This window comes from Sturnira hondurensis, unplaced genomic scaffold, assembly GCF_014824575.4.
Source record: "Sturnira hondurensis isolate 20B ecotype Veracruz unplaced genomic scaffold, ASM1482457v3 Scaffold0018337, whole genome shotgun sequence".
Classification (NCBI taxonomy): domain Eukaryota; kingdom Metazoa; phylum Chordata; class Mammalia; order Chiroptera; family Phyllostomidae; genus Sturnira; species Sturnira hondurensis.
In genome coordinates, this window is record NW_028090968.1 from 2685087 (window position 1) to 2698030 (window position 12944).

The window sequence follows — 12944 nt, forward strand, 5'->3', positions numbered from 1 at the left end:
GGATGTCAAACAGAACATTCTCCTCTAGGTTTGGCTGTGCCCCATAGAAGGGTCCAGACATAGACTGCACATAAAAAAGCTAATTGCAAAAAAAACTAATTGCAATCAATCGATCAATGATTCCAATTATAGTTAAAAAACAAAACTATTGATTCAAAACATGTATATCTCTCCCTCATGTTCCTGTGTTGACAGATATTTGCATGACGCTACACCAAGTAACATCTGGAAGGACACACAAACTGAAAATAGTGGTTCCTTCTGAGGGTGATACTGAGGTTGGGGGTACTTTCACTTTCTACTGTAGTTGCTTTTGTATCATTCAGTTGTTTCACCCCAAGAAGGTATGACCAGTTCCACTGCAATGTAAAGAATACCTTGAAGGAATGTAACCTAAAGTCAATGAGCTGTATACTTAAAAATGGTTAATCCACCATAAATGTTATTTGTCATATGTATTTCACCATAATTAAAAAAAATAACTTTACAACAATGGCACCTCTGGAAATCACAATGGGGGGAGAAAATGGGGGGTGGTAGTTATAGACTGAGAAGCTGTATGGATGCCAGAAATGTTTTCTCTCTTGATCTGAATTACACACAAGTGTGATTACATGTCCAAAGTCATCAAGCAGTATACCTAAGACANAGGAATGTACCTAAAGTCAGTGAACTGTATACTTAAAAATGGTTAATCCACCATAAATGTTATTTGTCATATGTATTTCACCATAATTAAAAAAATAACTTTACAACAATGGCACCTCTGGAAATCACAATGGGGGGAGAAAATGGGGGGTGGTAGTTATAGACTGAGAAGCTGTATGGATGCCAGAAATGTTTTCTCTCTTGACCTGAATTACATACAAGTGTGATTACATGTCCAAAGTCATCAAGCAGTATACCTAAGACACTACACTTTTATGCACTTTATTTATATTATCCCTCAATATTAAAAAAAAATTTACCTAAAGGATTTTCTATAAAGTCAGATGGTCATAATGCCCAAATCCAAGCTATAAGCCAATCAGACAACTTGGGAAACTGGTTCACTGAAGTCACCAGGGGACGCACCTAGCAGCTCACTCACTGAGGCCCAACTAGACACCAAGTGCGGCACTGAGAGTCAGGAAGCTGAGGCCAGACCTTCACGGGGCTCACAGTGCAGCCAGGAGCAGGCAATGTACTGTCATGTGACCCATGCACAAATGAGGTGGAAAAGGTCTTTAGGGACACACCTCTTCCTTACACAAGGCACTGTCCCCCAGGGCAGTCAGGCACTGAGAGCCTAAATTACTTGCTAAATGTTAATAATTTAAAAGTTAAAAGGAACGAGTGGGAACTGTGTGGGCATAGGGCAAAGGGGAGGGGCCAGCTAGAAAGGCTTCATGGAGATGGAAATGACTGCTGGAGTCTTGTACATTAACAGTACACAGGAACACTCAAGAAAAGAAGAGAATGCTAAGAAAGACAGCTCAGAGCTCCAGCCTTTACTTCTGTCAAGGCCAGGGTCCCCTGGAATTGGTGTGCTTGGTGACACAATATGCTTGGCCAGCTCCCCAGGCAGCAACATGCACGTGGGAAGTCAGGAGGTGGTGCTGGGCCAGTGAGGCAGCCTCACCAGCCAGCTCTTCATGGTGAAGCTCAAGCTCATGGCCTGGAAAGAGATGCTAGGGTGCCCTTGCCTCAGTACCTGGTAGACATATTGGGTTTCTTTGTGCCTAGTCAGTGGTGCAATGCAGAGGGGAGGACTGCAGGGCCACCACACAGAAGCTTGGTTGGGAAGAAAAGGAGAGGAAAAGAGCCTGGTGGCTACAGGGGGCAGGTAAGGGAAAGGACACATGACATGGCCTCAGAATCCTGTCTGGATGTACAGAAGTGGTCGCAATGATGCAGCTAAGAGGGCTCACCTTTCAGGTTCCCCCAGGCCGAGCCCACTCCCCTTTTGAAGAAGCAACTATAATCCTTTTGTTCAAACAGCTCTACTAAGGAATTTGAGAACTACTAAAAGAAAGGTTTTCTCCTAAAAAAAAGGCTTAGCCATACTGACTAACAAAGACATGCTCAATTTAAGGACAGACCCGAGCCCAGATCTCAGACCCATTTACTGGCCAAGTGACCCTGACCCAGTAAGTCTCAGTTTCCACATCTGGTAAAACAAGGGCAATAGCAACTCCATCACTCACTGTAATGGGCTGAAATGAGATCCTGAATGCAAAAATGACTGGCATAATGCCAGCCACAAAGGGGCACTCAAAATATTTATTTACCTCCCACCCCTTTGCCAACAGATCATGAGGATGGAAGAGATGGCAGGAGAGGGGCTAACCTTTAAGAAAACAATCACACTGTCTGTTTTGATCTTGACTCCCTAGCAACTTACTGTTCACTGGCTTTCTGGTTTGTTAGTAGGCTAGACTCCCAAAAGTGCTCCTGGGCCACTGGCCAACCTCCCCAATCCCCAGCCTTGGGGCTGGGACTGGCAAGGTGTGCAGCACAAAGGCAGCGTGGGATCCTCGGGGACCCTGAAGTTGCCAGAGCTGGGCCCGGTGCCCCACTTGCCCTGATTTGAGTCCTGGTTGCGCTGTTCACTATCTTCTCCTCTCTGGGCCTCAGCTCCCACAGGCCTCAGGTGGGCCAAATATCAGCATTCCCCCTACCCAGATGCTGTGTGGTGCCAAGAGGTAACACATTTCTTGTTTTCTCCAGGTAACAATGATCAGTAACACCTACTGAGCATCTGCAATGTGCCCAGCACTGTTCTGAGAACTTTGTTTACGCTGACTCACTTTACTCTCCAAATAAATGAATGGGGCAGGGAGCTGCAGAGAGTGAGGGACTTGCCCAAGGTCATCAGCTAGTGAGAGGCAGAGCCAGGATTTAAATCCAGGGAGTGTAGCTTCAGTGCCCCTTGTTCAGCCACCCCACTGCACTGCTCAAACATTCACCCCTACACCAAGCACTTGCCAAGACTTTTGACACGGGGACAGTCCCCCAAAGGACTAGTGTAAAGGCATGACAGTACACAACACTACTCAGAGAAGCAGGCAGTCAGCCCTGTGAAGCAAAAGCTCAGGGGCAGTTTATGTGCCACTCATCAGGTGGCCCTCCGACCTATCATTATGGCCAACCACAATAAATAATCGTTTCCCATTTTTGTCTCATAGACACAGAGCTCCCAGTGCCACAGGGGTCATGGTGGCCCAGGTTTACCAACTATAACGGCACCAAAGCACAGCTTTGCAACCAGCTACAGAAGGAAATGGACTGATAATTGCAGCAGAGGGAGTCTCTTCTCATTCCAGAATGAGGTGATCAGCAAGCAAACACGAGACAGAGTAAACTCCAGAGTGATGTATGGGTGCAAGTGCTACACGCCAAGCCCTGAGTAATGTGGGGCTGCTGAACCAAAGCCCAAGTGCATGTCCAGAATGCACAATCGCAACCACATCAGCAAGGCGTCTGGACAACGCTGCCAAATTTAATGGGGAAAATAAAACCTAGTGAGGGGGAAAACATGACGAGGTAACAGGCCACTTCCATTAACAAGAGGAGCATGGCATTCTTTTCCATGAATCGGCCAATTATCAGGGAGTGTTGTAACTGGAGAGGCATAAACCAAAGAAATGCCATTTATCTAGAACCAGAACAATCTTAGAGCTCAGAAGACTCACACTGCACACTTGCCCAACACTCTTTGTGACAAAGCAGGTATCACCAAGATGGTGCCACTACAGCTTCCTAGAAAGCAACCCCCGAGGTGCTGCTGCATCTGCAAGAGACCAGCCCCATCCTCCTAGCCTTCTCCACCCAAGGTCATCTTCTCTGTCCACCTCATTGCCACATCTAGCAGTCAACCAAGAGCTGGTGAGTGCTTTTGGGATGAATTCACTGTAAGATATTTATGACTGGAGAGGCATGTTTGATGCTCAAGCAAAATAAAATATACATTCATTAAACAATGACATACAAAGCACTTATTTGATATTTCTTTAGGAAGAGTATTTGACTTTATTTCATTCTCTAAAAAGAGATAATAGACTGAAATATTGGTGACTCTAAGGTACCCAAAACATCTGGTCGAGAACCCTACATGTTATGCTAAACTGGAAGTAACTATCATTGCACGTGGTGACACAGGATACAGAATAGAAACAGCACGAACATTTGGGGCTGGATGCCCGCAATCCTCTGCAACTGGGTGGCAATAGAACAGTCACTTAACCTCTGGGAGTGTCAGCTTCCGCATGTGGAACATGAGATAACACTACCTCCTCCTGGGGGTTACTATGAGACTTAAATGAGACGTTAGTTGGGAAGAACTAGCATGTTCCTTTTCTATAAAATAAAAAATGTCCTGCTCTCCCACTGACCAGGTACGTTTCTTGCATGGTGGCCTCTCCTCTGAACCCAGACAGCAAGCCCACTCCCACTGAGGACTCTCACTCACCATTTTCCATGTCTTGACCATCACAGTTCTCTCCCCCAGCCCACCCCTCAGCTCTCAGGAGGGTGAGTAACTCATCCTTCAGTCCTCAACTCCAATGTGATTACCTCAGGGAGGATTTCCTCACTATAATCTCTCAAACCTGTTTTCTTTCTCTTTTTAAAATTTTTATTGAATTTATTGAGGTGACACTGGTTAACAAAATTATACAAGGTTTGTCCAGAAGGTATCCAGCCATGTATTATGAAAAATAGAGACATTTATTGAAGAAGATACCAGAAACATTTTACACAGAACAATGACACCTCAGTCCCCTTCAAAGTAGGCACTTTGGGACCTCACACAGTTCTCCCAATCACCATCAGCTGCCCCATTCTATTTTCCTGAAATCTCATTGACAATCTGAAATAGCTTCCCTTTTAAAGGTGATCTTAGTTTTGGGAAAAGCCAAAAGTTACAGGGTGCCAAATCTCGGCTGTAGGAGGGCTGAGCCACCTGGGGGATTTAACATTTTGCCAAAAAATCTGCACAAGATGTGTTGCATGAGTGGTGCATTCTCGTGATGAAGCTGCCAATCACCAGTTGCCCCTAGCAACTTCTGAATCAGCTGAAGAGTTTCTTGAACATTCTTGAGGAATGTTCAACCTTAACAGAAAATTTGATTCAGTTTTATTGCACTCCTTGCATGGTCATTTCCAATGTGGTGGCCACACAGTACACATGCTCACTCAACAGTGTCTACTGCCCCTACTGACTAGTACAGTGAAGTTGTCATTGTTCACACACAGGCATTCCAGTCCACTCTCCTTGGCTACCAGGTTACATTGATGTCATGAAAATGGTTCTTGTTATATTAACAAAGGTTGGACTTTTTCCAGACAGACTTTGTATAGGTTTTAGGTGTACAATTCTATAATACATCATCTGTATATTGTATTGTGTGTTGAACACCCAAAGTCAAGTCTCATTCCAACACCATTTACTCCATTTATCTTCTTCTACCTCTCCCCACCACCCTACCCTCTCATAATCATTATACTGTTGCCTGTGTCTATGAGTTTTTTAAGTTTTTTTCTTTTTTTTTGCTTAATCCCTTCACCTTTTTCACCCAGCCTCCAATCTCCCTCTCCTCTAACAGCTCTCCATCTGTTTTCTGTATCCATGAGTCTGTTTTCATTTCGCTTACTTCTTCTGTTCATTAGAGTCCACACATAAGTGAAATCATATGGCATTTGTCTGTCTCCAACGGGCCTACTTCACTCAGCGTAACGCTCTCCTGGTCCATCCATGCTGTCACAAAAGGCAAGACCTCCTTCCCCACTATGGCCATGTTGTGTCCCACTCTGTAAATGTGCCACAGCTTTTTTATCCACTCATCTACTGATGGGCACCTGGGATGCTTCCAAACCTTGGCTATCGTAAACAACATTGCTATGAACACAGGGATACATATACTCTTTCGAATCAGTGTTTTAGGCCTCTTCAGATATAGTCCCAGAAGAGGAATCGGTGGGTCACAAGGCAGTTCCATTTCCTGAGGCAACTCCACGCAGTGGCTATCCCAGTCTGCGTCCCCACCAATAGTACACAAGGGCTTCCTTTGCTCTGCATCCCTGCCAGCATTTGTTTGTTGATCTATTGATGATAGCCACCCAGACAGGTATGAGGTGATATCACGGTTTCAATTTCCATTTCTCTGATGATTAGCAATGTTGAGCACCTTTTCATATGTTTATTGGACATCTACAAGTCCTCTCCAGAGAAGTGCCTGTTCAGGTCCCCTGCCCATTTTGCAGTTGGATTGCTTGTTTCCTTAGTATTAAGCCATATAAGTTCCCCCCTAAATTCTGAATATTAATCCCCTATGAGATGTGTTGTTGGCAAGTACGTTCTTTCATTCAGTGGGTTCTCTTTTCATTTTGTTGATGGTTTCCTTTGATGTGCAAAAACTTTTTAGTTTGATGTAGTCCCATTTGTTCATTCTTCCTTTCATTCCCCTTGCTCAAGGAGACATATCAGAAAAAGTATTGCTAGGAGAAATGTCCACAATTTTACTGCCTATGTTTTTTTCTAGGACTTATATGGTTTCAAGTGTTATATTTAAGTCTTTAATGCATTTTGAGTCCATTCTTGTGTATGGTGTTTCATTTTTTTTGCACATTATCTGTCCAATTTTCCCAACACCACTTATTGAATAAACTATCTTTACCCCATTGTATGTCCTCACCTCCTCTGTCAAAATTTAACTGACCATAAAGGCCTGGGCTTACTTCTGGGCTCTCTACTCTGCTCCACTGATTCATATGTCTGTTTTTATGCCAGCACCGTGCTGTTCTGACTACCATGTCATTACAGTACAGTTCGATGTCAGGTAGCATGACTCCTCCAACACTGTTCTTCCTCAAGATTGCGGTGGCTATTCAGGCTCCAACCAAACCTGTCTTCTATTTCTTCCCAAATCCATTCTTAAAGCTGTACTGACATGCTTGTTTACTGTTTCCCCTGACCAGAATGTCAGGACAGGGACTCATCTATCTTGTTCTTCCTGTATTCCTGGAGGCAGGGAACACGAGGATGCTGCAGAAATCCTTGTGGGAGGGAACAGAAAAGGGGAGCATGCCAGGGAGCCTGGAATGCACTAAGTGCTCAACAAATGAGCCCTGATCTTACTAGGGAATGACCCATCTGAAGTTCAAGTGTCATCCAAAACAATATTGTTTTTGAGAATTACTCTTTTTCCTTCCCTTTGCTCATGATCTTTTGAGAATCTGTCCCTGTGCCTGGCTGGAGGTTACAAGAAAGGCCTCCTGAAGTAAGGTTAGGAACATCAATGTGAGTGGTCAGTGGGCAGTCACTCTCAGGTCAGCCAGGGCCTCAGAATGCACTGGGGAAACCCCACTCGCCATATCCTGGGATGTTATACCCACCTGCCATGTCTATTGTCCTAGGTCAGGCCATGAGTGAATCATCATACCACTCCCTTCCCAGCTCATTGTTGCTGCCGGAGCACCCAGAAGAGAAAAGTAAACAAAGTGTACCTTTTCCTGCCCATCTGCAGACCCTCAGCCTCCTGTCAGGCGAAGCACCCCAAGCAAAGCAAAACCAAGTTTCCTGGCTGGAGGACTTTGGCACTACTAAGACTGGATTTCCTTGGCTCATTAGAAATATGGTGCTTGGTTCCCTCAATGAGATTTGTTACTTCAAGACAATTGATTATTACCATAGGAACCATGCTAAACACTGGGGACACAAGTGTTAGGATGTCCCCTTTTCTGCCAGTGAAAACTTCCTCCAATGGTGAACAAGGTGCCACATACCTTGGAACCTCACTCCCTTCCCTACTATTCACTCTGCCTCAACAGTGCTCCTTTCTGTTGCTCCAACACACCAGGCAGTGGCCTTTGCACTGGCTGTTCTTTCTGGCTAAAATGCTATCTACACGACTTGCTCCCTCACTTCCTTCAAGTCTATGCTCAGATGTCACATTCCCTGTGAGACTTAGCCTGGCACTCTATGGAGAATGGTACCCCCCCCCCAAGACTCCTAGCACCGCCCCCCTCCCTTCTTTGCTTCACTATGGCTGCTTGTCTAGCGAATGTACTTCACTCTGTACATTCTAACATCCCATAACATTTATTAGTACTGTTATCGTTCCTCTCACTCTTTCCATTAGAGTGGAAGCTCCTGAGGTAAGAGGTCTTTGTTTTGTTCCCTGGTGTATCTCCTGTGCCTAGAACAGAGCATGGTACGTGCTCAGTAATATGTTAAATAAATTAATTAATAAGGAATAATGCTGATGCAGCTTCAAGGAACTCAGAGTCTGATTAAAAAACTCAAACACCCAAAAGGGCTAGACAGATGCTGATAACTAACAAAGCCCCAGGGAAAACACACCAGAAGTAATGGGTACCTCATTTTTTTGTCCCTACCCTTGATTTTCTGGATTTTAGCAGAAACCTGGAAGAAGTCACCAACAGCTCAATGTAGACGGGTCTCATTGCAGACTCATTTGGCAGGGGACACGACACTACCTCACACCCTAGAGCTCTCAGTCTCCAGCCTCATGGCCACCCTAGCCCATTCTGTGTCATGCTGCCAAGCAGACACAGAAAAACCAGCTAGGGTCTGAGTCAAAGAACCTTCTCCATCCCCACCCCCACTCTGCCCACTCTGGCTCCTCCTGGAAGTGACCATTTAGAGAACCCTGGCCCTTCTATAGCTCACTGAACCAGGACAAGCACCGCTGGCCCTCAGGTCCAGTCACCTGCAGCTCTGGCGAAATAAAGGCTGTCCTTCATTTGCCTCTACACTCTAGGACCTCTGTTAGTTGTACAGCCCCACTTTCTACACAGAAGAAAGGCAGAGGTGACTGTTTCTAAGGGGTCTCTCACCCACAGCGATGCCCTACTTGATGCCTGGGACACACTGCACCCTGGATTCTCTTTGATTCTGTCAAATCCTCTTACGTGTGAATCAGAGCTTCCACACGCAATACCTCTGCAGGCAACAATGGTGCCTGGGAGCTGTAATTCCATGGAGGGATTACGAGATCAACCACAGTGGCTCCGCAAAAAGAGAGAATACATATGAGTTCTAATTCTTTTATGGCAATGTTTGTAATTGTGCCAATTAACCCCCTTGATCTATAGAAGTCTATTTTTTTTCTCTTTGGTGTTCACAATCAACCCTCTCCTCAAGTCCTATTACCACTCTCTGGAAAAATGTGTGTCCTTCAGAACCAGCATTGATTAACCAGAGGTCACAAGTAAGGTCAGGGTCACTGGAAGATGTGGGGACACTCCAATCTGGGGGTCTAGTCTGCCTGCTGCATTCAGTACGTGGGAGGCACTGCTACTGACTCAAGCCTGATTTGGAAAGAGCCCCGAAGGAGCAACCGGGGGGCCCCATGCCCATGATGCTGCCTCTGCAAACACACAGGCCGGAGAAGCCAGGCTGCTCCTTTCACAGCTGCTGGCTCCACCAGCAACGTCCTGGCAGAGTGTCCTGCTAGCAGAGAGCCCAGTTCCCAGGAAGGACGGGCGTCACATAGAGAACTGGCAGTTAACATCCTAGGTATACACTCAATCTTTAGGATCCCCATTGAATCACCTGGAGACGACTGCAAATGGTGAAATGATGCCTACAGAGAGACAGCTGGTGCCCTCATTTGGGGACAAATAAGCCTATTCTGCCACCCCATTCTGAATTATTAGCCAACCAAGGCATATCAACTGGTTAAGTATTCGCACTTTCCAGAGACTGTATTTGGAGCCAATGGAATCAGAGGGCCCAGAACGCACACAGAGGGCTCAGATCACTGCCACTAAATGGCCATATTTACTATTAGTGTTATCCTCATCGCATCATGGTTGCTAACGCTTGGTCCTCCATGCCTTTGTGTCTTATCATAAGGTACCTCCTTAAAGGTGTTTACCAAGAAAAATGTCCCAAGTAGGGGACACAGGGCTGTACTGCAGCTTCAGAAACTAAGATCATGATAATGATAACACCTACTATTCATCTACTTTATGCTGCATTCAACCCTCTCCAAAAATCCATGTCTGTTACTCTATAAGTACTGTGTGATAACCGATTGCATCACTGGAGCTCTGTACGGTTGTTACTCTAGTTGGAGAGGTGAGGAAACTGAGGCTGAACAAGGTGAACTAACTCACCCTAGGGCACACCTAATAAGATGAGGAATCGGGATTTGAGGAGCCCAGCCAGCCTGGCTCCAGAGTGCGCTCCACTAGACTGCCTCCTGAGGTGGAATGTGGAACAGCACCAACAGCAACCCACCCTTGCATTCCTTACCCTCAAGCCTGCCTGTGAACAAAGAGAAGGTGGCATGTGAGGGTGAGGCCCCGAGGCTATTTCTGAGAGTCATTAAGAACCTCAGGAGGGCCCTTGTGACCCGACCACCAGTTCATCCATTGAGTCATTCATTCCTACAGTGAATGCCCCCTAAGCATCTCTGGCAAACGATGTAAGCATCTCCAAGACTTCCCGTGGGGGCTAGGAAGCCCAGCAAGGCGGGGGTCAGGTCTTTTCTGTGCACCACCACATCTCTGATGAGGAGTGAATGAATGAATGAAAACCCTAAGGAAGCTATCCACAGAAACCCCGGATGAAAAAAGTCCCTATTTAAAAAAAAAAAGTACCTACAGGTCATGAGGCATATCCCATAATCTAATCTATATGTTAGATTTTGCAAAAATAATGAGATGTTAGCAGTTTCAGAATTAGTGTTCTCTTACTCTATTTCCCTGACAAGAAAGAAATACACTATCTGCTCCGCGTTAGAATTATAGCAAGAAATTATCCCTGAGCAGGAACCATATTATTTTAATGCATAGATGAATTTCAATTAGACATTTATCTAACCATGCTGATGTATTTTAAATTTAACCCTAAATTACAGACTTTTCAAATAGCTCTGCTCTTCCCTCTGCTTCTCTCTCTCCAATTTTGGTTTGGTTTTGTGAAAGGTCTGCTGGTAAAAATGAAGCAATACCAGTAACTTATCTACAAATTACGGGAAGGAGAAAGTAGGTTAAAAAAGACCAAGAAACTTAAAACAAGTATGACCAAACCACATCCGAGTTAGGCAGGAAACAATAGGAGACTGTTCTTGCTCAGAGGGAAGGAAGGTAAATCTTACCAGGACTATTGTCAAACCAGTCACAAATGCGATTCCCCTCCACTCTTCCCGAATTTCATCTGCAGTCACCAGAAGACAACAAACTCTGATTTCACACCCAGAGAAAGGCAAAAACCGGAAGTAGAAAGGTGACACTTTCACTTGGCTGGCAATTCCTTCCATGCTCAAAGAAGATCTCATTTTCAGTTCAGGAGCCTACCACAATGAGCAGTTGTGTGTCTGTCACACCGGAGGAACGACCTTCATCCCACGTGGAGGCCATCAGGGAGAAGAACAGATCTAAACGCTCCCTCTGATTAGAGGGTTTTACTGAAGTGGGTGTCCTAAACTGAGAAGTAACCAGTAACTTTCTGCAATTTGCTTTTACTCAAATTGTAAACCCCATGTATCAATGCCAATATCCTGCTTGTGGTACTGTACTAGAGTTTTGCAAGACGTTACCAATGGGGAAAAACTAGGGAAAGGGTATTATTATTTCTTACAAAGGCAGGCCAATCACTTACAATTAAACACAACTGCAAACCCCAGCACCCCAGTGATGTCTGGGTTCATCTTGGAAAACGAAGTCTAACCTCAGCAGTGTCATATAGGAAGACATTCTGTGATGAAGACTTAGCAGCTATTTTAGGGGCTGGAAATCATGAGACAAAAGAAAGTCCAAAGGGACCCAATACATTCTAACTTGTTATTAATGTAAATGTAGTATGAATCAGCAGCAGACTGGGTGGGGGTTGGGCAAATTCAATGGCAAACACACACCTCATGTGATAGGGCAGCAGCCTCTGAGAAGCTTCCTGCAGAAACATGTGCACCATGGGACCAGATCTTGTGACTGTCCAAGACAATCCTGAAATCAATTTTCATGTGAAACTTCTTAAATTTTAAAGCTGTCAATTCATAAAATTTTCTTTTAGCCATCGTGAAAACCAAACCAAACCAAACAGCTCTGAGGACCGGGCTACAACCTGTGAGGCACTTGATGGCACTTTAAATGTATTTAGAGCTCCGTGGAGTAGGGGTTGCTCTCCCTGTTTTCTACAGGGAGTAAAACAACTTGCCCACGGTAACCTACAGGCTGGCAGGGTCCTGAGCAGCTCTGATTGGGAGGCTGATTCTGCTGATTCAGCATGCCATTACTTGCATTCATTCTGCAAGTGAATTTTTAAAAGCTGCAAAAAAATATCTCCAGCCCCATAAACACCAAATCAGCTCCACATTTTCTAGACCACGTGATGTCATGGCATGGACCACTAGGGGAGTGTTTCCTGCTCAACACTTGTCACTCCTGGCATCCCTAGGTTAAATCCTCTCACCAACTCTACACCTTCTCTTTAGAGCACTTCTAAGACTCGAGATAGCATATTCATTCATATAGTTGATCAACATTTGTCTCTCCTACTGGACTGGAAAGCTCCTCTGGACTGAGACAGAAACTGTTTAGATTTCTGTATATCCCCAGAACTAGCATGATGCCCGATCCAAAGAAAGGGCTTAGAAAACATGTATCGAATGAATCAAAGAGAGGATGGGCCAGACAGGGACGATGAAAAGGCCCCACTCAATTCAGCTGAACTAATGCCACCACCACCAAGGACAGAAAGTTTCTGGGAACCTTTTCAGAGGCTAGAATGCTCCCTGAAAGAACAAAATGGCCTGGTTAAGCTACCAAACACCAGACAAACCAGAAGGGCAGGGGACTCTGGTAACGTTACACCATACAGTCCTGGCCTTTCATGCTGCAGGATCACCGTCCACCCACTCCTTCAGATATGGCAACAGAGCTGACTGCCTGGGGGCAAGGCCAGCCCTTTACCTGTGTACCTACATACCAGGCCC

At 45.2% G+C, this 12944-nt stretch overlaps 1 protein-coding gene across 5 annotated transcripts in view; it reads right to left on the minus strand.

Annotated features, from left to right (window-relative positions):
* The window catches only part of CLEC16A (C-type lectin domain containing 16A), a 222149-nt gene that overhangs the window by 172857 nt on the left and 36348 nt on the right, over nucleotides 1-12944 (minus strand). The gene's annotated exons all lie outside the window — the stretch shown is intronic.